We start from the raw sequence: 23,130 nt of genomic DNA on the forward strand, positions 1-23,130 counted from the left end.
GATGGTGAGCCCCGGCGATCATTGGTCGATTTTCTAACCGCCGCTACCGCTCGGCTGTCGCGGACCCCCTGGAGCGTTCTGAGGTTTATTTCTTCAAAGAAAATCGCCAGTGTTGTTCAGTTTCCATGGTTTGCGAAGCAACTTTTTGATCACCACCATAATTCTGCTTTGCTTGGACTGTGATTTAGGCAAATAACAACAGGCAGATATCCTTTTCCTTCTATTTAGAAACATTCCCAACCAATACTTCAATTGGACTCTTATAGGTTAGCAGTAAGCTGTTTGTCAAATAAGTTTATTCTCGCATGCGATGTTATGCCAGATATGTACTTTCCCGCGCAGAACCACAACGTCCATAAACACGACAAGCTTTACAAACGCACACGCTACGATTGAGGGATCCACGGGATCGAATGTATATTTTGAATTGGAGTATCAGCACGAACATGAAAATAAATCGAAAATATCTGACTCATTGAATATGTTCTATGTTCTTCAACTTTCGTGTGCGCACGAAATTCTCAACAAGTCCACGTAACTCGTAGAATAGAATCTAATAAACCTGTAATGAATAGCCATTACTAAAAGTGCTCTTCATGCCAGCGTATAGAAAAATAAAGCAGACTTATCCTAGAGTTCTAGAAGTTGCCTCGGTTGTCCTCCTTCACCATGTCGGATGCCTTCTCGGCGATCATGATAGTTGGGGCGTTCGTATTGCCACTAACAATCTCCGGCATCACGCTGGCGTCTACTACGCGCAGCCCTCGGACGCCACGAACTCGCAAACGGGAATCTACCACTGCGTTGGGATCACCGTCCGGACCCATCTTGGCCGTCCCAACCGGATGGTACAGCGGCAAAGACATTTCCCTAGCATAGCACTCCCAGTACGCGTCGGTGTCATACTGTAGCTGGTTGCACGCCGTAAGATCCAACTTCAGTAACTCAGGCTGAAATGGTGCCGCAGCACGGGTCGACCAAAGCCTCTGCTGCACCCGTATCGCACCGATGAGCGCACGAACATCGTCCTGGTGGTAGAGATAACCCGCCTCGATTTTCGGTTTGTCTTGTGGGTTTGATGACTGTAATCGTACGCTTCCCCACGATTTAGGCTTGAGGAGAATGGCTAAAGCAGTAATAGTATCAGACTGCGCGTTAGCCATCGCGGGAACACGCAGAATCGTTTCGTTGATTTTTGATACATAAAGATAATCACTCTTCGGGTCGGATCGCGCTGGACCGTAAAGGTGGTGGAATTGTATGTTTGGGTATGGATCGCGACGGTCAAAGGTGTTCACTAAGCCAACGAGCCCGGTTAAACCTTCCTCCGTTAGTGGACCAGCACGGTCCAAAAGATACTCGAAGGTACTCTTCACTAGGCTAGTGTTTGCGGCCACGTCCCTGTTTAATTTAAAAATCAGCGGTACTGCGACGTGATCCTGCATTTTTCGTCCAACGGGAAGATCGGAGACCAACGGAATGTTGTACGGACTGAGATCCTCCTCACGTCCAATGCCTGACAGCATGAGCAATTGCGGTGTATTAGCGGTACCAGCAGACACAATTGCTTCTCTTTTAACTTTCGCGGAGCGAATTTCACCATTGCTGTATCTAAATTGAATCGAGGATACGCGTTTTGTTTCATCGAACAGAATTTTCGTTACCAGTACGTTCTTGATCACTTGCAGATTAGGTCGCTGTTTGGCCGGCACGAGGAAAGCCTTCGCCGGACTGCACCGTGTCGCGTTCACTATGGTGCGCTGCATGCGCCCGAAACCGATGTATTTGTTGGCATTAAAGTCCGTCAGGACCGGGTATCCGGCTTCTTGTGAAGCTTGCAACATACGTTGCATTCCGGCCGAATCTCCTGTAGCGGAAACCACCGTTAGATATCCACCGGTGCCATGATATTTTCCGTTCCGTACCACTTTCGGGTCGCGATTGTCCTCGGACTTGCGGAAGTACTGGAGGGCTGATTTCCAACCCCAGCCCGGATTGCCACGTGCCTCCCAATCATCGTAGTCCCGTGAGTTTCCTCGCATGTACACCATAACATTCATCGCCCCAGAACCACCTAACATTTTACCCCGTGGCCAATAGCATCCGTTCAGTGACGCACGACAAGCGCTCGTCGATTCTGCATAGTAACTCCAATCGTAGGGCGTATGTTGCAAACTCGAAAACGTAAAAGGAATCTAGAGTGGGGTAATAATTAGGAAATTTAAACACAAACTACGCCTACGAACTACTCAAGCGAATGTATGCGTTACATTAATAGGCGACCTTTGTGCCATCCACCGCCAAAGCCAAATCGTGTGCGTTAGTTAGGAGGAAACACGCAACGTTAAGCGACCCCATGACTTACCTCCGACTCGATCGGTGGATCTCCGCCAGCCTCGAGCAGCAGTACCTTCCACGCTGGGTTCTCCGACAACCGATTGGCCATCACAGACCCGGCCGAGCCAGCGCCAACGATCACAAAGTCGTACTCATCCAACCCCTGCGCAAGAGCCGCTGGGCCATAATCATTGGGCCACATGTCCGGAGGAGAGATAGTGCACTGTGCCGCCAGGATTGTCTGCACGAGCAGTCCAAGTAGCTGGTTGGCCGGTCCCAGACTCTGCGAGGCACACTGGCCCCCAATAAGAGCTTCCATCGTTGTAAGTTTCGTATCCACTGATACTGTTCTCGATCTGAGTCTTTCGGTTTATCGTTACGAAACTGCGTTTTGCTCGTTGTGTGATGCTGTCTATGCAAAGAAGATACACACGTCCGATTAGCTACTGGGCGTACAGAATCACTACGTGAGCAGCAGTCCAATCTGCTCCACTCTGGCCGACGAACGGAAGCGAACTGCCGCTGCTCGGTCGCAGGTATCTCGAAGACGTAAAATTTTCTGCTCTACCATATTCCCGATGCCAGCGTTCGATCACTCTAGATGTTTCTTCTTGTTTTGCATGACAGATGTTTCCCCTGTAGTTGTGAGGCAATGAAAAGACACCGAGCCCACGGACGCAAAATCGTTAAAAGTCCACCGCATAGAACAATTGCAAGGTGCTCTGTTAGGAAACATGAAAAGAGGATCTATAGCAGAGAGTTTTACATATGCCCTTTCCCTTTTTCTATTTTTTCTATTTTCAAGCTGTATACAACACATAAAGAAAAATACAGTTGTTTATTTTTACCACGATGTTTTTATTACAAATGTATAGGGTAACTGTACCAATAGTGGTGCACTTAGTACTGTAAATACCAAATAGGTGTAATTTATGAGTGTTCAGAACACAATATTCTACATATTTGAATCAATTATGATCGAAACATAACTTTTCTTCTGAAAAACATCTATTTTCGCTGTAAACTGTACAAAATACACGAAAAAAAGCGTATTTTTCTTCCTAGTTGGTTGCTCCTATTATGGTGGTATGGTTCCTATAGTTGTGCTATCGTGTTCCTATAGTGGTGGTAGTACGAAAAACTTGAATATATTTTGACTATAACCTATTTTTGAAGCATATTTCGAAAAGAATGGTAAAATACTCCTTGACCAATGCGTTGTCATTGAAAAGACTGTATTGTTTTACCGAAATATGTCCAATTTTAATTCATAAAAAATGTTCTGAATATTATAGCTAAAACTATAGTATATGCATTATAGCGTATCCTTCGCCCGCTTTCTTTTTTCTTTCCTCTGCTTCTTCTGCTGAGCCTTCTCTCCAGTTCCGCTTTGTTCATTTTGTTGAAACAGAATAAAATCACTAAATTTACCTGATTACATTGGTCAAAAACCGGAATAAAACTAAAATATACTTGTGAAAAAATCTATGGCTACTATAGGAACAACTTGGGTTTTTGTGCCTATAGTGGCACTATAGTAAAAACTATAAAAATACAATAAAATTATGCTAAAATGCACTAAGTTCGTATAAATCAATTGTATTGGCGTATGTAAGAAGCGAAATCATATGGTTTTAATGATTTTGTAGTGATTTATAGCCTTAAGGAAATCATGATATTCGTTATAGGTTCTTAAGGAATGCAGCATATTGGGACAACCTGTTTAGAAAATATGAATTTTGGAGCTTATATATTACGGAATAAGATGGTTCATCTTTTTAACACTCCGCAGAAGATCAAAGAACATTTCATAGAAGAACAAATAACTCCATTGTATATATATCGGCGTAGAGCTAGGATTTTATTCCACTACAACCACTATTGGTACTAGCTCCACTATGGGTGCACTTACCCTACTTGGACATACTTTTAGTGTTTTTGGATCCCATTTTTTGCAACCACATCAAGATGTTTCGAGGAGATTATATTCGCACGGGATCAGCCTTCGGGTATGCGTTGAGGTGAAATATCTCACTGACCCAGTTCTTCCTGGTTTGATCCGGCTCTGCTCCGTTTGTTGTTATTAACTAGCGCTGCGGAAAAGAATGAATAAACTGTTGTAAGCATGATTTGTTGAAGTTGAGGTTAACAAACAAATCGTATGAAAATACGTACTTATAGTTTCTATAAGCTGAAGATGATATTTTGATGAAGACGATGAACCTTGAAGCCGTTGCTACAATCGACGTATTGCGTTCCAATTGTACACTTTCTATTAAACTCAAACTTTCCCTAACACGCACCGCAATGTGTTGTGTGTGCGGACTTTGTACTGAACAACAATATTATAAGTTGTTTATCACAACATGACACTGCGATATGAGAATGCTGTGCAGCTTCTTCGAAACATACACACACACTCGGTGTGATGCATATGGAAACATAGGCTGTTCGTTTTGACAACTGGCTAAACAGTACAATTTGGCTGCCGTGGAGTGCCAAGCAACACATCTCTTGAACTCTTACTTGTGAGCAGTAAGCCGTTTGTGAAATGAATTCATTCTCGCAGGTATTTTTACTAAATCTGTCGGGTGATGGTACGAAATATTTGTACTGGCTCACGCGCAGTACCACAACGTTCGTAAACACGACAAGCTGTACTAACGCACACGATACGATTGGGGGATCTACGGGATCGAATGTATATTTTGAATTAGTGTATCAGCACAGTTCGGCATCGAAACAAATCGTAAACATCTGAGTCATTGAACATGTTCTTCAGCTTTCGTGTGCGCACGGAATTCCGAAACCTGTAATCGATAGTCATTACTAAAAATGCTCTTCATGCCAGCGCATAGAAAAATAAAGCATAACTTATCCTAGATTCAAATGTAGTACACATCGTTTAACATTCTTTCTTATATCGGTAACAGTTCTAGAAGTTGCCTCGGTTGTCCTCCTTCACCATGTCGGATGCTTTCTCGGCGATCATGATAGTTGGGGCGTTCGTATTGCCACTAACAATCTCCGGCATCACGCTGGCGTCCACTACGCGCAGCCCTCGGACGCCACGCACTCGCAAGCGGGAATCTACCACTGCGTTGGGATCACCGTCCGGACCCATCTTGGCCGTCCCAACCGGATGGTACAGCGTCAAAGACATCTCCCTAGCATAGCACTCCCAGTACGCGTCGGTGTCATACTGCAGCTGGTTGCACGCCGCAAGATCCAACTTCAGTAACTCGGGCTGAAATGGGGCCGCTGCACGGGTCGACCAAAGCCTCTGCTGCACCCGTATCGCACCGATGAGCGCACGAACATCGTCCTGGTGGTAGAGATAACCCGCCTCGATTTTCGGTTTGTCTTGTGGGTTGGACGACTGTAACCGCACGCTACCCCACGATTTAGGCTTGAGAAGAATGGCTATAGCAGTAACAGTGTCAGACTGCGCATTAGCCATCGCGGGAACACGCAGAATCGTTTCGTTGATTTTTGATACATAAAGGTAATCGTTCCTTGGGTCGGATCGCGCTGGTGCGTAAAGGTGGTGGAACTGTATGTTCGGGTATGGATCGCGACGATCAAAGGTGTTTACAAAGCCAACGAGCCCGGTTAAACCTTCCTCCGTTAGTGGACCAGCGCGGTCCAAAAGATACTCGAAGGTACTCTTCACTAGACTAGAGTTCGCGGCCACGTCCCTGTTTAATTTAAAAACCAGCGGTACGGTGACGTGATCCTGCATCTTGCGTCCTACGGGAAGATCGGAGATCACAGGAATGTTGTACGGACTGAGATCCTCCTCACGTCCAATGCCTGACAGCATGAGCAATTGCGGTGTATTAGCGGTACCAGCCGACACAATTGCTTCTCTTTTAACTTTCGCGGAGCGAATTTCGCCATTACTGTATCTGAATTGAATTGAGGATACGCGTTTTGTTTCATCGAACAGAATTTTCGTTACCAGCGCGTTTTTGATCACTTGCAGATTGGGCCGCTGTTTGGCCGGCACAAGGAAAGCCTTCGCTGGACTACACCGTGTCGCGTTCACTATGGTGCGCTGCATGCGCCCGAAACCGATGTGTTTGTTGGCATTAAAGTCCGTCAGGACCGGGTATCCGGCTTCTTGTGAAGCTTGCAACATACGTTGCATTCCGGCCGAATCTCCTGAAGCGGAAACCACCGTCAGATACCCACCGGTGCCATGATATTTTCCGTTCCGCACCACTTTCGGATCGCGATTGTCCTCGGACTTGTGGAAGTACTGGAGGGCTGATTTCCAACCCCAACCCGGATTGCCACGGGCTTCCCAATCATCGTAGTCCCGTGAGTTTCCTCGCATGTACACCATAGCATTCATCGCCCCAGAACCACCTAACATTTTACCCTGTGGCCAATTGCATCCGTTAAGTGACGCACGACAAGCGCGCGCGTTAGTCGATTCTGCATAGTAACTCCAATCGTAGGGTGTATGTTGCAAACTCATGAACGTAAAAGGAATCTAGAGCGATGTAGGGAATAAGGAAATTTGAACACAAAATACGTCTACAAAATAGGCAAGCGAAGGTAAGCGTACATTAATAAGCGTCCTTTGTCCCAACCACCACCAAAGCCAAATCGTGTGCGTTAGTTAGTAGGAAACACGCATCGTGAAGCGACCCCATAACTTACCTCCGACTCGATCGGTGGATCTCCTCCAGCCTCGAGCAGCAGTACCTTCCACGCTGGGTTCTCCGACAACCGGTTGGCCATTACAGACCCGGCCGAGCCAGCGCCAACGATCACAAAGTCGTACTCATCCAACCCCTGGGCAAGGGCCGTTGGGCCATAATCCTTGGGCCACATGTCCGGAGGAGAGATCGTGCACTGTGCCGCCAGGATAGTCTGCACGAGCAGTCCAAACAGCTGGTTGGCCGGTCCCAGACTCTGCGAGGCACACTGGCCCTCAATAAGAGCCTCCATCCTTGGAATCAGTATCTTAACCACTGATATTGTTTACGATCTGAGTCTTTCGGTTTATCGTTATGTAACTGCGTGTTGCTCGTTGTGTGATGCTGTCAGTGCAAAGAAGGTACACACGTCCGATTAGCTACTGGGCGTACAGAATCACTACGCGAGCAGCAGTCTCATCTGCACGACTCTGGCCGACGAGCGAAAGCGAACTAACGGCCGCCGGCATCGCGATGACATGAAACTCTCTGCTCCACCGTATTCCCAGTGCCAGCGTTCGTTCACTCTACACTACATGTTTCTTCCTGTTTAGCATGATAGATGTTTCCCCTGTAGTTGTGAGGCAATGAAAAGACGCCGAAGTCCCGTGGCAGCATCCTCTGGTTGCCCATGTAGTATATCAATTATTCACCCTTGGGTGACGTCGTTTAGGTTGTTTTTTAGTTCGAATACCAGATAACACCAGTAACATTCAATACACACTCAACAAGATCGATACGCCTAAGGCGTACCGTAATTCTAGTATGGTTAAACTTTCTTTGTCTTTTTCAAGATAATTTGTTAACATTGCATGTATATGATAACAGGCAGTTTATCGGGTTCAGTTGCAAACCGATCATCATATTAGCTTTCATTGCACACAAGGCAAGAAATATTATAAATTAATAAGCCTCTTTGGTTTGCATCGTACAAATTGTTTACAACGACTTTTCTCCAATGGTTAATTTTTGTTCTTTTTTTGTGAACCACTGAATTGATTCATGTGATGTTCTATTTGCATATTACAGAAGCAGCTTTCCAGATCATCTTTTTGTCGAGGTTGGTTGATGTTTGTTTGTACATTAACGTACACACAAAACGTACATTATCTCTAACCTAGAATGTATTCCTCATCTTAGTATATTCAACTGCGTTTGTGTTTGTTTTTCGGTTTACTTGTCGCTGTTTGCAACCATTCACGGTAAGGTGTTGAATCGTAAACATGATTCTTTTGAGTGAGGTATTCGGTGTGATACTATTACCTCAAACTAGATCTACCTTTAACTGTAGGGCTCATCACGTGTCATGCAAACTAAACTAATGTTACTAAATTTCTATATTAATGTACGTTTTCTTCTTCTTAGCGTAACGACCATCTTTGGTCATGCCGGCACTTACTGGCTTACTAGTTTTTTTCCCTTTGTGTACGTGGATAGTCAGTCCTCTCGTACAGGGGAGGGTCCGGTCTCGGTTGGGATTCGAACCCACACCGTTAAGGTGGTGAGCGCGCTCATGGGCCGAGTTCTGTCGTGGCCCCACCTTTACGTCAATGGTTATTGAATAGTAGATCCTTCATACAACATAATGAAACGCCTATGTAACATTACTTGTTTTTCATTGTGCTGCATCTATGCTTAAGGTAGATTAAATTAATTTAAATGTGTGATAACTTCTCAAACACTGAACATTCACTGATTTTGGTTTCCGCCCGATTGATGAACTGGTCAACTGTTGAATTGTGACTGGCCTACTGAATATCATGTTCGGTCTGGTCAGCTTATGTATACTTGTTTTGTGGCCAACTTATTATATTTTGTATAAACTGTTGCTAGTTTTGGTCAAGCATTGTGCTATGGTTATTTGTTGTAAGTGGGCGGTCGTATGTTTATGTTACGCGTTGGCTAATACTTGATCTGCGCTACTATGTTTCAATTCGAATTTAGTTATTTCGTTATTTTTTCAATGTTGTGTTTAACCTTCTTTTGATTCTAAGATACGTGTTCGGATCTTATGCTGATCGTGTAAACAATTGAAGATTGTTTACAACATCTTGCAGAACGCTACGCTTATCAACAATGTCGTGCTCTCGTTGTTTCGTATTGGATTGTGCGTGAATTCATCAATCCATAATTTGCTTTAATTGGTGCAACATATTATTGTTGAACATGTTCTGACATGTTCTGTTGTGATACCTCCAGTTTACTGACTTCCCTAACATTGTTGTGTTACCAGATTATAATATTCTGCTACAAATGGACCGTTCTGCGCTTTCTTTCTTCGAAGCAAATTGCCAGTGTTGTTCAGTTTCCATTTTTCGTTATGCAACTTATTTCGCATCGCCATAATTCGGATTTTGTTCGACTGTGTTTTTAGCAAACAACGGCAGGCAGCTATCTTTTTGCTTTTGCTTAAAAACATTCGTTACATAACATTTACTTAAAAACATCGGTTGGCTGTTAGCTGTTTGTCAAATAAGTTCATTCTTGCTGGTCTTTTTCGCTACATCTGTTGTGCGATATTATGCAAGACTTGTACTGTCTCGCGTAGTACCACAACGTTCGTAAACACGACTGTACAAACGCACATGCCACGATTGGGGGATCCACGGGATCGAATGTATATTTCGAATTGGTGTATCAGCACGGTAAAAAATCAATTGTGGGAGGATGCTAAAATTCAAAAACTCGAGGAAACCAGAGTGTGTTTCGGACTCACAAGACGGTTTTACCAAGCGATTGCAGCCCACCGAGGCACCTTTACTATGAAGATGACCTGCTGGCGCAGCAAGGATAGAGATTTGGTCAACAATCTATTTATTTATTTATTTATTTATTTATTTATTTATTTATTTATTTATTTATTTATTTATTAACGAAAGGCTATCTGTCGCCTCAAGGACAACAAGTCGCCTGGCACACGGAAGCGCATATCTAGAGAACGAAATTCATCGGCTGATATGTGAGATATGGGATAGCGAATTGATACTTTTTTTTACAATTGATGCCGTTTGTCTGGAATATCGGCATCATATACCGTATATGGGGTTAAAAAGAGAGCTAAGTTAGACTGCAGGAACTACAGGGGATATTCTCCCTCGTTCTCCAAGAATGAATTGACCCATACGCTGTAGAGATAGTAGGAAACTTACAGAGATGATTCCGCAGAGGGAGATCAACCACTGATCAGATCTTCATCATTCGGTCCTTTCATCATCAAGTCCTGGAAAAGATAGCAGAGTAACAACAAAATACTTTCCATTTCTTCATTGATTTTAAAACCGCATAGCCAGGGTAAAACTGTATCAAGCCGTGAGCTCTTTTGAAATAGGCGTTAAATTAATTACCAAGATTGATTGACCAAAACCAACGTCACTTGTCAGGTGAAGGTGGATAGAAAACCTTTGTACATCCTTTGCTACCACTGCGCCAAGGGGATGGGCTTGCTTGCATACCCTTCAACCTAGCGCTAGAGAGAGCCATCCGAGACTCGGAGGTGGAAAGTTCGAGGACCATCTTCTATAAGTTAATCCAGATCTTGGCATGCGTTGATGATATTGATATTAGTGGTAGAAGGCTTTCCTAAGCAGCAGAAGCATACCAAAGGATTGAGCAAGCGGCGAATAACCTCGAACCGCAGATTATAGAGGGAAAAATCAGGATGATTAGTTCAGGACAAGTAGGTGAACGCACTTTTGAAGTCGTCCAACATTTCACCTATCTTCGGTCAAAGGCCAACACCTACAACAGCATTGAAAATGAAATTTGGACTAGTGTGCTGGCAGCCAACCGGTCATATTACAGTCTGAGAAATCTTTACCATTCATGATTGCTGTTAAGACAGTCGAAGCTGGGACTATACCGAACATTCATATGTGCTCACGCATATGTAAGAGAAGGGACAATGGAGGAGCCGATTTAATGACGAGCTCTATGAATTGTACGAAGACCCCACTATCGTACAACGAATTAGACTCGCCATGCTCCGGGGGGTTAGTCATGTCATACGAATGGCACCGGGCGACACAGTCCGTAAAGTCCTTTTACGCTGTCCCCAAGGACAGAAAAGGCGTAGTAGGCGTAAATTGAGTTGGAAGGATGGCGTAGATGCCGTGAGACTTTTCGGATGGGGCGTCGTCAGGCCAAGACCGCTCAGCGGTTCTAGCGCCAATTAATGAAAGTAAGTAAAGTATCAGCACCGTTCGACATCAAAATAAATAGTAAATATCTGAGTCATTGAACATGTTCTTGAGCTTTCATGTGTGCACGATGGTTTGAATTCAGACCAAGTCCACGTAACTCGTAGAATAGAATCTAATTGAACTGTTATTGATAGTCATTAATAAAACCGATCTTTATGTCAGTGAATACAATGATATAGCAGACTTTATACTAGATTCGAATATAGTACACATCGTTTAACATTCTTTCTTATATCGGTAACAAGGTTCTAGAGGTTGCCTCGATTGTCCTCCTTCACCATGTCGGATGCTTTCTCGGCGATCATGATAGTTGGAGCGTTCGTATTGCCACTAACAATCTCCGGCATCACGCTGGCGTCCACTACGCGCAGCCCTCGGACGCCACGAACTCGCAAGCGGGAATCTACCACTGCGTTGGGGTCGCCGTCCGGACCCATCTTGGCCGTCCCAACCGGATGGTACAGCGTCGCAGACATCTCTCTAGCGTAGCACTCCCAGTACGCGTCGGTGTCATACTGCAACTGGTTGCACGCCGTAAGATCCAACTTCAGTAACTCCGGCTGAAATGGTGCCGCTGCACGGGTCGACCAAAGCCTCTGCTGGACCCGTATCGCACCAATGAGTGCACGAACATCGTCCTGGTGGTAGAGATAACCCGCCTCGATTTTCGGTTTGTCCTGTGGGTTGGACGACTGTAACCGTACGCTTCCCCACGATTTAGGTTTGAGGAGAGCGGATATAGCAATAACAATGTCAGACTGCGCGTTAGCCATCGCGGGAACACGCAGAATCGTTTCGTTGATTGTTGATACATAAAGGATACTACTCTTCGGGTCGGATCGCGCTGGGCCGTAAATGTGGTGGAACTGTATGTTCGGGTATGGATCGCGACGATCAAAGGTGTTCACAAAGCCAACGAGGCCGAATAAACCTTCCTCCGTTAGTGGACCAGCACGGTCCAAAAAATACTCGTAGGTACTCTTCACCAGGCTAGAGTTCGCGGTCACGTCCCTGTTTAATTTAAAAATCAGCGGTACGACGACGTGATCCTGCATCTTTCGTCCAACGGGAAGATCGGAGACCAACGGAATGTTGTACGGACTGAGATCCTCCTCACGTCCAATGCCTGACAGCATGAGCAATTGTGGTGTATTAATGGCACCAGCCGAAACAATTGCTTCTCTTTTTACTTGCGCGGAGCGAATTTCACCATTACTGTACCTGAATTGAATCGAGGATACGCGTTTTGTTTCATCAAACAGAATTTTCGTTACCAGCGCGTTCTTGATCACTTGCAGATTGGGCCGCTGTTTGGCCGGCACAAGGAAAGCCTTCGCCGGACTGCACCGTGTCGCGTTCACTATGGTGCGCTGCATGCGCCCGAAACCGATGTATTTGTTTGCATTAAAGTCCGTCAGTACCGGGTATCCGGCTTCTTGTGAAGCTTTCAACATGCGCTGCATTCCGGCCGAATCTCCTGCAGCGGAAACCACCGTCAGATATCCACCGGTGCCATGATATTTTCCGTTCCGCACCACTTTCGGATCGCGATTGTCCTCGGACTTGCGGAAGTACTGGAGGGCTGATTTCCAACCCCATCCCGGATTGCCACGTGCTTCCCAATCATCGTAGTCCCGTGAGTTTCCTCGCATGTACACCATAGCATTCATCGCCCCAGAACCACCTAACATTTTACCCCGTGGCCAATAGCAGCCGTTTGGTGACGCACGACAAGCGCGCGCGTTAGTCGATTCTGCATAGTAACTCCAATCGTAGGGCGTATGTTGCAAACTCAAAAACGTAAAAGGAATCTAGAGTGGGGTAATAATTAGAAAATTTAAACACAAAATACGTCTACAAAATAGGCAAGCGAATGTAAGCGTTACATTAATAAGCGACCTTTTTGCCATCTACCACCAAAGCCAAATCGGGTGCGTTAGTTAGTAGGAAACACGCATCGTGAAGCAACCCCATAACTTACCTCCGACTCGATCGGTGGATCTCCTCCAGCCTCGAGCAGCAGTACCTTCCACGCTGGGTTCTCAGACAAACGATTGGCCATCACAGACCCGGCCGAGCCAGCGCCAATGATCACAAAGTCGTACTCATCCAACTCCTGGGCAAGGGCCGTTGGGCCATAATCATTGGGCCACATGTCCGGAGGAGAGATAGCGCACTGTGCCGCCAGGATTGTCTGCACGAGCAGTCCAAACAGCTGGTTGGCGGGTCCCAGGCTCTGAGAGGCACACTGGCCGCCAATAAGAGCTTCCATCCTTGAATGTTTCGTATCCACTGATACTGCACTCGATCTGAGTCTTTCGGTTTATCGTTACGAAACTGCGTTTTGCTCGTTGTGTGATGCTGTCTATGCAAAGAAGGTACACACGTCCGATTAGCTACTGGGCGTACAGAATCACTACGTGAGCAGCAGTCCAATCTGCTCCACTCTGGCCGACGAACGGAAGCGAACTGCCGCTGCTCGGTCGCAGGTATCTCGAAGACGTAAAATTTTCTGCTCTACCATATTCCCGATGCCAGCGTTCGATCACTCTAGATGTTTCTTCTTGTTTTGCATGACAGATGTTTCCCCTGTAGTTGTGAGGCAATAAAAAGACACCGAGCCCGCCGACACAAAATCGTTAAAAGTCCACCGCATAGAACAATTGCAAGGTGCTCTGTTAGGGAACTTGAAAAGAGGACCTATAGCAGAGAGTTTTACATATGCCCTTTCCCTTCTATTTTTTCTATTTTCAAGCTGTATACAACCCACACAGATAATTAGAGTTGTTTATTTTTACCATGTTGATTTTATTACAAATTTATGTCTGGACGGCGTTGAGGTGAAATGTCTCACCCATCCAGCTCTTCCTGCTTTAATTCTGCATTGGTCCGTTTGTTGTAATTGCTAACTAGTACTGAGGAATAGAATGAGTTGAACACATGATTGGATGAAGTTTGGGTTAACAAACAAATCGTATGAAAACATTCTTACGTAGTTATAGTTTCCATAAGCTGAAGATGATATTTTGTGAGGAGCCGATGAACCTAGAAGGCGACGTTATGCTCGACGTATTGCGTTCCAATTCTACACTTTCTATTAAACCTAAACTTTCCCTAATATGCACCGTACATGCTGTATATGTGGACTTTGTACTGAACAAGTTTGCAACAATACTTTGCGTTGTTTATCACAACATGACACTGCTAGACGAGAATGCAAACATCGCGCAGCTTCTTCAACACACACACTCGGTGTGATGCACATATCCACACACAGGAAGCATAGGTTGTTTTTTGACTATTGTTTTGACAACTTCATAAGGCTGCTATTATAACAACTGGCTAAACAATATAATTAGGCCGCCGGAGATTCCCAAGCAATAAATCTCTTGGACTCTTACTGGTTAGCTGTAAACTGTTTGTCAAATGAACTCATTCACGCTGGTCTTTTTTGCAAAATCTGTCGGATGATGGTAAACACAACAAGCTATACCAACGCTATATGCTACGATTAGGGGATCTACGGGATCAAATGTATATTTCGAATTGGTGTACCGGCACGGTTCGATTTCAGACCATGTCCACGTAACTCGTAGAATAGAATCTAATGAACCTGTTAGGGATCGTCATTACTAAAAACGATCTTGATGTCACGGAATCGAAAGATAAAGCAGACCTTATCATAGATTCGAATATAATCCGCTAAACATTCATTCTTATATCGGCAACAATTCTAGAGGTTGCCTCGGTTGTCCTCCTTCACCATGTCGGATGCTTTCTCGGCGATCATGATAGTTGGAGCGTTCGTATTGCCTCTCACAATCTCCGGCATCACGCTGGCGTCCACTACACGCAGTCCTCGAACGCCACGAACTCGTAAACGGGAATCGACCACTGCGTTGGGGTCACCGTCCGGACCCATCTTGGCAGTCCCAACAGTATGGTACAGTGTAAAGGACACCTCTCGAGTGTAGCACTCCCAGTACGCGTTGGAATCAAACGGGAATCGTTTGCACGCCGGAAGATCCAACTTCAGCAACTCGGGCTTGAATGGTGCCGCTGCACGAGTCGACATAATTTTTTGTTGAACGCGTATCGCCCCGATGAGCGCCCGTACGTCGTCCTGGTGGTATAGATAGCCCGCCTCGATTTTCGGTTCATCCTGTGGATTAGATGACTGTAGCTTTACGCTTCCCCACGATTTAGGCTTGATAAGAACAGCTAGCACCATAAGAAGGTCTGTCTCAGCATTCGCCATCGCTGGCACGCGTCCAACGGTTTCGTTGATTTCTGCTGCAATGAGAAAAGTGTTCACATTACCAGACCGTTTCGGCGAATACAAGTGGTGATACTGCACGTTCGGATACGGATCGTGAGGGTCTAGTGTGTTCACAAAGCCAACAAGTCCGGTCAGTCCTGGCTCGGACAGTGGACCAGCACGGTGCAAAAGATACTCGAAAATATCCGTTGGAAGGCTTGAATTTGCGGCCACGTCTCTGTTGAATTTAAAAATCACTGGCACGGTGACGTGATCCTGCAGCTTGCGTCCAACGGGAAGATCGGAGATCAACGGAATGTTGTGCACACGAAGATGCTTCTCCCGCCCAATTCCTGACAGCATTAGCAACTTCGGTGTGTTGATGACTCCTGCCGACAAAATTGCTTCCCGTTTCACTTTTACGGAGCGTATTTCGCCATTGCCCATAGTGAACTGAATCGCTGATGCACGTTTCGATTGATCGAACAAGATTTTTGTTACCAGCGCGTTCTTGATCACTTGCAGATTGGGCCGCTGTTTGGCCGGCACGAGGAAAGCCTTCGCCGGACTGCACCGTGTCCCGTTCACTATGGTGCGCTGCATGCGCCCGAAGCCAATCCGTCCTCCGGCATTAAAGTCCGCCAGCACCGGGTAACCGACTTCTTGCACCGCTTCGAACATCCGCTGCATTCCGGCCGAATCTCCTGCAGCGGAAACCACCGTCAGATATCCACCGGTGCCATGATATTTTCCGTTCCGCACCACTTTCGGATCGCGATTGTCCTCGGACTTGCGGAAGTACCGAAGAGCCGTTTTCCAACCCCAACCCGGATTGCCACGTGCTTCCCAATCATCGTAGTCCCGTGCGTTGCCCCGCATGTACACCATTCCGTTCATCGCCCCTGAGCCGCCTAGCATTTTGCCCCGTGGCCAATAGCATCCTTTTGGTGACGCACGGCAGGCTCGCGCCTTCCGAGACCTTGCGTAGAATTGCCAATCGTAGGGCGTATGTTGCAAGCTCAAAAACAAAAATGGTAGCTAACGAAGGGAAAGACGAAAACAGAAATATATCAATAAACTTCCTGGACGATGACATGCATCTGTTACAGCCACCTCTAATAACCTACCTCCGACTCGATCGGAGGATCTCCGCCGGCCTCGAGCAGCAGCACCTTCCACACTGGATTCTCCGTCAACCGATTGGCCATTACAGAGCCGCCTGATCCAGCTCCAATGATCACAAAATCGTAATCGTCCAACCCATGGACTAGGGCCGTCGGACCGTAGTCCTTGGGCCACATGTCCGGCGTGGAAATCGTGCACTGCGCCGTCAGAATCGTCTGCAACAGCAACCCAAACAGCTGGTTGGCCGGTCCTATACTTGGTGAGGCACATTGCCCGTTAAGAACGCTATCCATCCCGTGAAACCCCTTATTCGTAATCGCTGTGAGTATTTCTGATATCGAATGACTTAGAAAGAAAAAGGTTTGCTGATGGTATCTTCCACGTTCTACATTGCCACTGGTAAACTGCAGTTCGTCTCGAGTGCATGGCTTGGTTTTATATCACGAACAGGCAAAGTGCACTGTGAAGCAGGTACACATACATATATCCTGTGGATGATAGGTCAAGCTTTTATGTATGTACCAAAAAAACCGGTTTTATCCATATTTGTAGCTACCTAACACAATAAATCAACCAACGAATTATGGTGAAGAGAGAAGTTCGACTGCACAAGATTACATTGGATTACACATTTGCTCGATGGCTGCGAGTTTGGTTTTTGCAACCCCGAAAAAAATCAAGATAACTAACGGTATAATGCTGTATTGACAAAGGGTTCGGTTCTGTAGATATAAGGTAATGTGGGGCAACATGCCCCCCTTAAGCGAAAAATATCATTTTCTTCCATTTCATTCATTTAAAAATTCAAAATTCATTCATAGTTGGATTTTTAAACATTAAAATGATTATTGAAATGAAAATGAAAAAAAAAATATTTTTATTAAATAAGGTTTACGAAGGTCCTTTTGGTTTTTACTCCGTTGACAATTGTGGGGCGTTCGATATTGAACCCGCATAACACACATTGGTTTGAATTTTGTATTAGATGTATTTTAAAGACAGTTTCGAGAATTTGGAAAGACAGTTTGGGTATAAGTTCGTTGCTGGTTTTCGAACAGTTATTGAATATTTTTACCGATCTATTAATGCTAAAAAGGGGGTGCCCATGGCGCAGCGGTAGCGCGAGGAAACACCACACCACAGGTGTGGGATCGAATCTCGAGTCTGGCACCCTCCGGTATTACGAACGGCTGACCACCGATCTATAATATACCGTCTTTCGGTCACACAAACTCTCTTCGGAGAGAGGCCTTGTCCCACTAGGGGATGTCGTGCCACATAAAAAAAAAAAATTAATGCTAAAACAGGGCAAACCGCCTTAGCAAAACCTTTATACCTTTGTTGTGCCGTAAAATTCACATAGAATGTATTAGATGGATACGTTAATAAACACATTATATAACTCAATGTATTTTGGCTTAATTCAGCTTAAAATAGATTAACCCCCTGGGGTATCTTGCCTCACTGTGCCGTTAAATGTCCCGTTCTTGTTCCAAAAACCAGAATCTTTTTAAGACCACTTTAAATAATCTCCAAACACAAAGGCACCACGGAAGATGTAATGTATTCGCACTCGGCTTATAAGGAATGCCAGTAGAGATTTTTACTTGCGCCTTGTCGACGCCACTCTGTGCAACGTCAAACAAATAACTGTACGATCTGTGAACGTTTCCAAGAATGGGTTTGCGAAATGTGTTTTTGTGCACGCAATTTATATAACCTACTTAACCCTCAATGTATAACTGAGAATGTCTTCGGATTAATGTGAGAAAAATAAATTGAAATTCGCTATAGCAGGATGAATGAAATTCATCCATTTAGTTATCGTTTTAATACTTCTTCTCTGTCCCCGTATTCATTGTTAAAGGTTTGTTTCTGCATCGGTAATCTAAAATTAAACAATTTCTATCAACTAATAAAATAAGAAGGATGATCTGTTGGTTGCTTCTTAAGCACAGACACCGGGTTTGGTTGATTACCTGAAGGGGTTTACAATGGTACGAACGGATATTTTGTGATTACCCTCTACGATTTGCAACCTTCGGCGATGCTTGTGCTTCCGAACCCGGCATCGTGTCTCTACCGTGCGGATGGTATTGGAAGTTATAGCTATCGCATTGCCGATAGTGCTCCTCCCTTAGCAGTGCCGGTAGGTGAGCGAACTTGATCAGATCTGATGCCCGCTCTGCTATCATGATCACCGGTGCGTTCGTGTTGCCCGTCGTGATCGTTGGCATTATACTGGCGTCCACCACGCGGAGGCCACCGATGCCGTGCACTCGTAACTGCTCGTCCACAACCGCCATACGGTCCGTAGCTGGACCCATTTTGGCCGTCCCGACCGGGTGGTAGATGGTCTGCGAGTAGTGCTGGATGAGACATCGGAAGAAGTCATCTCCAGTACGTCCCTGGCACGTGTCACCATGCAACGTGTCGTAGATAAAAGTTGCGTTCAGCGTTCGCATCACTGACGTTTGTGCTACCTTAACTCCGAACTTGAGCCCTTCAACCTAGAATGGATGAAGAAATGGAGAAAAATAACAAGAGCATAGTTCGAAGTAAGTGCTTTGATTCAAACTTCCGTGTAGTCGCGTTTTACCAATATATCCAGATCACGATCGACCGCGAAGTAGTTGGGATATATCTTAATCTTCTCCATCGGGTCGGCACTGGCTAGTTGAAGCCATCCACGGCTTTCCGGTCGCATCAGCAGCGGCATGACTAGAAATGAGTCGTGGTACACCCAGGACTCGAAATTGCGTGCGTAGTAGTCGTAGGTAAGGCCGGCACCGGCCATCCCTTCCGTCCCACCGTCGGAGATGTCGGACTGGGCGGACATGAATATCTGCACATCGCCCCGCTTGCTCCCCGGTGGGTTATACTTGGTATTGATGAAGCCCATCACCTCGCACGAAGGCATCGCCACCAGCCGGCCCTGGTTGTGGAACAGGAAGTCGCGTGCCGTCGACACGTCCGCCACCTCGATCAGCCGAATCGAGAGAGGTGTTGGACCGGCTGGGTTGTGGATCAGAAACACACCACCACCGGCCGCCACATGGTCCTGCAGGTTTTGGCCTACGCCGGGAAGCTCGTGGATCACCCGAATACCGTGCGCCTCCAGCTGGTCGCGTGGACCCACGCCGGAGAGCATCAGCAGGTGCGGGCTGTTGAGTGCCCCCGCCGAAAGTATCACCTCCTTCGTCACCAGCACGTACTGGCGACGGTCACCCTTCCGGAAGAGCACGGCATAGGCGCGCTTATCGCGCGGATCAATCAGCACCTTCTCCACGACGGAGTTCATAGAGATGTGCAGATTCTTCCGGTTCGCAACCGGGCGCAGGTATCCCTTGGCCGTACTGCACCGCAACCCATCCCGGACGGAGCCGTGCAAGGGCGCAAACACGAGCTGGTCGGGCCCGTTGATATCGTCCGCCAACTGCACGCCCAGCTCCTTTACCGCGCGCAAAAAGTACGCCTGCAGCGACGAGTGGTTCCGGAACAGCTCCACCGTCATTGGACCGGTCCGACCGTGCCACGGTTTGTTGGCGATCTTCGGATCGCGCACGTTTTCCATCTTCACAAAGTACGGCAGCACGTCCTTCCAGCTCCAACCGGCATTGCCGAGCCGCTCCCAGCCATCGTAATCCTCCGGGTTGCCGCGCACGTACATCATCGCGTTCAGCACCGACGAACCACCGAGCACCTTACCCCGTGGCCAACTGCACCGATTCCCATGCATTCCCTGGCAAAACCGCTCGTTCGGCTCCGTCTCGAACATCCAATCCAGCCGGCCCTTCTGCAGCACCGGGTACAGGTACGGCAGGTCGCTCAGAAACGTCTCGTCCGTGCCCGCCTCCAGCAGCAGCACGTTCCAGTCGCACACCTCCGACAACCGGGCGGCCACCGCGGCACCCGCGCTCCCGCCACCGATCACCACGAAGTCGTACACGTCGTAGATGAACTGCGACGGTATGTCTTGCACGCGATTCCGGAAGTCGACCACGTCCGTGCGCTGCAGCCAGATGCACGCGTCCAGCAGCAGCATGATCAGCACGTTGGTTGGACGCGTCAGCATGATGCGCATCCTGGTGTTGTGGCTTTCAACCGGCCCGAAACCCATCGTTTTGCACTCTCTTACTTGGTGCTTGAGCCGGGTGGACGACAATCACTTTTCGTTTTCGATTCAACCACTTTCCGCCGAACGGTTCGATCGACACTACACCGCGCACTGTTGATCGGAGTTGTCACGAGTGACGCTACCGATCGGCAGTTTTCAACCGTTCCACGCAAAACTGCTGCGTTCGGCATAATTGCTAGCTACCGTTTGCTGTGAATCGAGGTCGAACTGCATGCGATCGGTAGGGCTTTACGCCGAGCACCGAAACTTCAACTACAAATCTTGCATCAGATTCACGGCTTTTAAATTAACAATTTGCCTATCTGAATTTTTCCAATGTAGTTTCCTCGAAGGTCTGCTTATCTTCCCTTACTTCAGAAGGCTTTATTGTACGTTGTAAATAACATAGATATCAAATGTTCTAGAAGGGTGTTGGCTCTGCGCCCTGCACATAGAATGAGTTCACAAAAAAGATCAAAACAAACTTGTCTACCAATCATGCAAATGTAAGGACGCTCCGTCGTCCAGTTGCGATGGTGCCCTTGGCTGGTGCATAATTCGGTTTTTCGGAGCGTCGGGAATTCGTTGGTTTTGTTATTCGGAGTGTATTCGTTCTACCTCTATTTGGGAAAGATGAACGGCGTCGCTACGTACGAGGTCCGGACGCGTTTGCTCTACAGCTCGCGACTCGGCACGGTGTTTTTGCTGCTGATTGACGCCAGTATCTGGCTCCAGCGGCCCGACATCGTCGACTTTCACAATCGCGTTCAACCCATCCCGGGCGCGTTCGTACAGGACATCTACGACTTCGTGGTGATCGGTGCCGGTTCGGCCGGTGCTGTCATGGCCGCTCGGCTGTCGGAGATATGCCACTGGGATGTGCTGCTGCTGGAGGCCGGTACGGACGAAACGTTTCTGACGGAGGTGCCATTCCTCTATCCGACCCTGCAGACGTCGCGCGTCGATTGGAAGTTTCGCACGGAACCGTCGCAAGAGTTTTGTCTCGCGATGGAAGAGCACCGGTGCCGGTGGCCCCGCGGTAAGGCACTAGGGGGCAGCTCGACCATCAATGCCATGTTGTATGTGCGCGGGAATCGGCGGGACTACGATGGTTGGCGTGAGTTGGGCAATCCGGGCTGGGGTTACGACGATATGCTGCCCTACTTCCTAAAGCTGGAGGATATGCGCGATCCCAGTTTTAGCAACCTGTCATACCACAGCACCGGTGGTCCCATCACGGTGGAACGATACCGGTACCATACGGCACTGCAGGGATACCTGCTGGAGGGCTTGAAAGAGATGGGCCTTACGAATCGCTACGGTGAAATGAATGGACCGGTGCAGAGTGGTTTCGCCGTGCCGCACGGGTCCATCCGGGACGGGCTTCGCTGTAGTACGGCCAAGGGCTACCTGAGACCGGCCGCAGCTCGCAAAAACCTGCATATCTCCATCAACAGCATGGTCGAAAAGATTCTGATCGATCCCGTCGACAAACGCGCCTACGGTGTGCAATTTGAGAAGGACAACCGCCGCTTCTACGTGATGGTCTCGAAGGAAGTTATCCTCTCCGCTGGTGCACTGAACAGTCCACAGCTGTTGATGCTGTCAGGTGTGGGACCCCGTAAGCAGCTCGAGCGCCACAACATACCGGTCTTACAGGAGCTGCCCGGAGTGGGGCGAAACCTACAAGACCACGTGGCAACCGGCGCAGGTGGCTACACCGTCCAACCACCGTCCGGTGCAAGCCCAGTGGCATACGATTTCGCCCAATCGGTCGGTGTAGACACGCTTCGGCGGTTTCTGCTCGAACAGAATGGTCCCCTGTACGGTATGCCGCTGTGCGAAGTGATAGGTTTTCTCAACACCAAGTATCAAGATCCGTCGACCGATTGGCCTGATGTTGAGGTGTTTCTCGCCAGCATATCGGACCTCACGGACGGAGGAAGGTTTGGCAAGCGTGGTTCGAGCATCTCCGATCAGTATTACGGCGAGGTGTACGAGCAGCAGGTCTACCAGAACTCCTACATGGTTATTCCAATGCTCTCGCGTCCATACAGCACCGGATGGTTGGAGTTGGCGAGCAAACGCCCCCGGGATCACATTCGGATATATCCCAACTACTTTGCCGATCCACGGGATATGCAGATATTGGTAAGAAAACGCTCGACAGTGGAACATCCTCGTGTGAGCTGCACTTGGTTTCTTTTATTGTGTGTATGCATCTTTTTTCGCACCGTCGACGTGCCTAGATTGAGGGATTGAAATTTGCCCAAAACCTCGCCCAGACGGCCGCCATGCGTCGAATCAACGCCACACTGCTCGACTACTCGCGTTCGCCATGCCGGCGAGATTCGGTGCCAAACGAGGACGAGTTCTTCAGCTGCCTCG

The 23,130-nt window shown here is 47.3% G+C and overlaps 1 protein-coding gene across 2 annotated transcripts in view; it reads left to right on the forward strand.

Annotated features, from left to right (window-relative positions):
* The window catches only part of LOC131258994 (flotillin-2), a 192,981-nt gene that overhangs the window by 142,971 nt on the left and 26,880 nt on the right, over window positions 1–23,130 (forward strand). The gene's annotated exons all lie outside the window — the stretch shown is intronic.

The sequence above is a fragment of the Anopheles coustani genome, chromosome 3 (assembly GCF_943734705.1).
Source record: "Anopheles coustani chromosome 3, idAnoCousDA_361_x.2, whole genome shotgun sequence".
Classification (NCBI taxonomy): Eukaryota; Metazoa; Arthropoda; class Insecta; order Diptera; family Culicidae; genus Anopheles; species Anopheles coustani.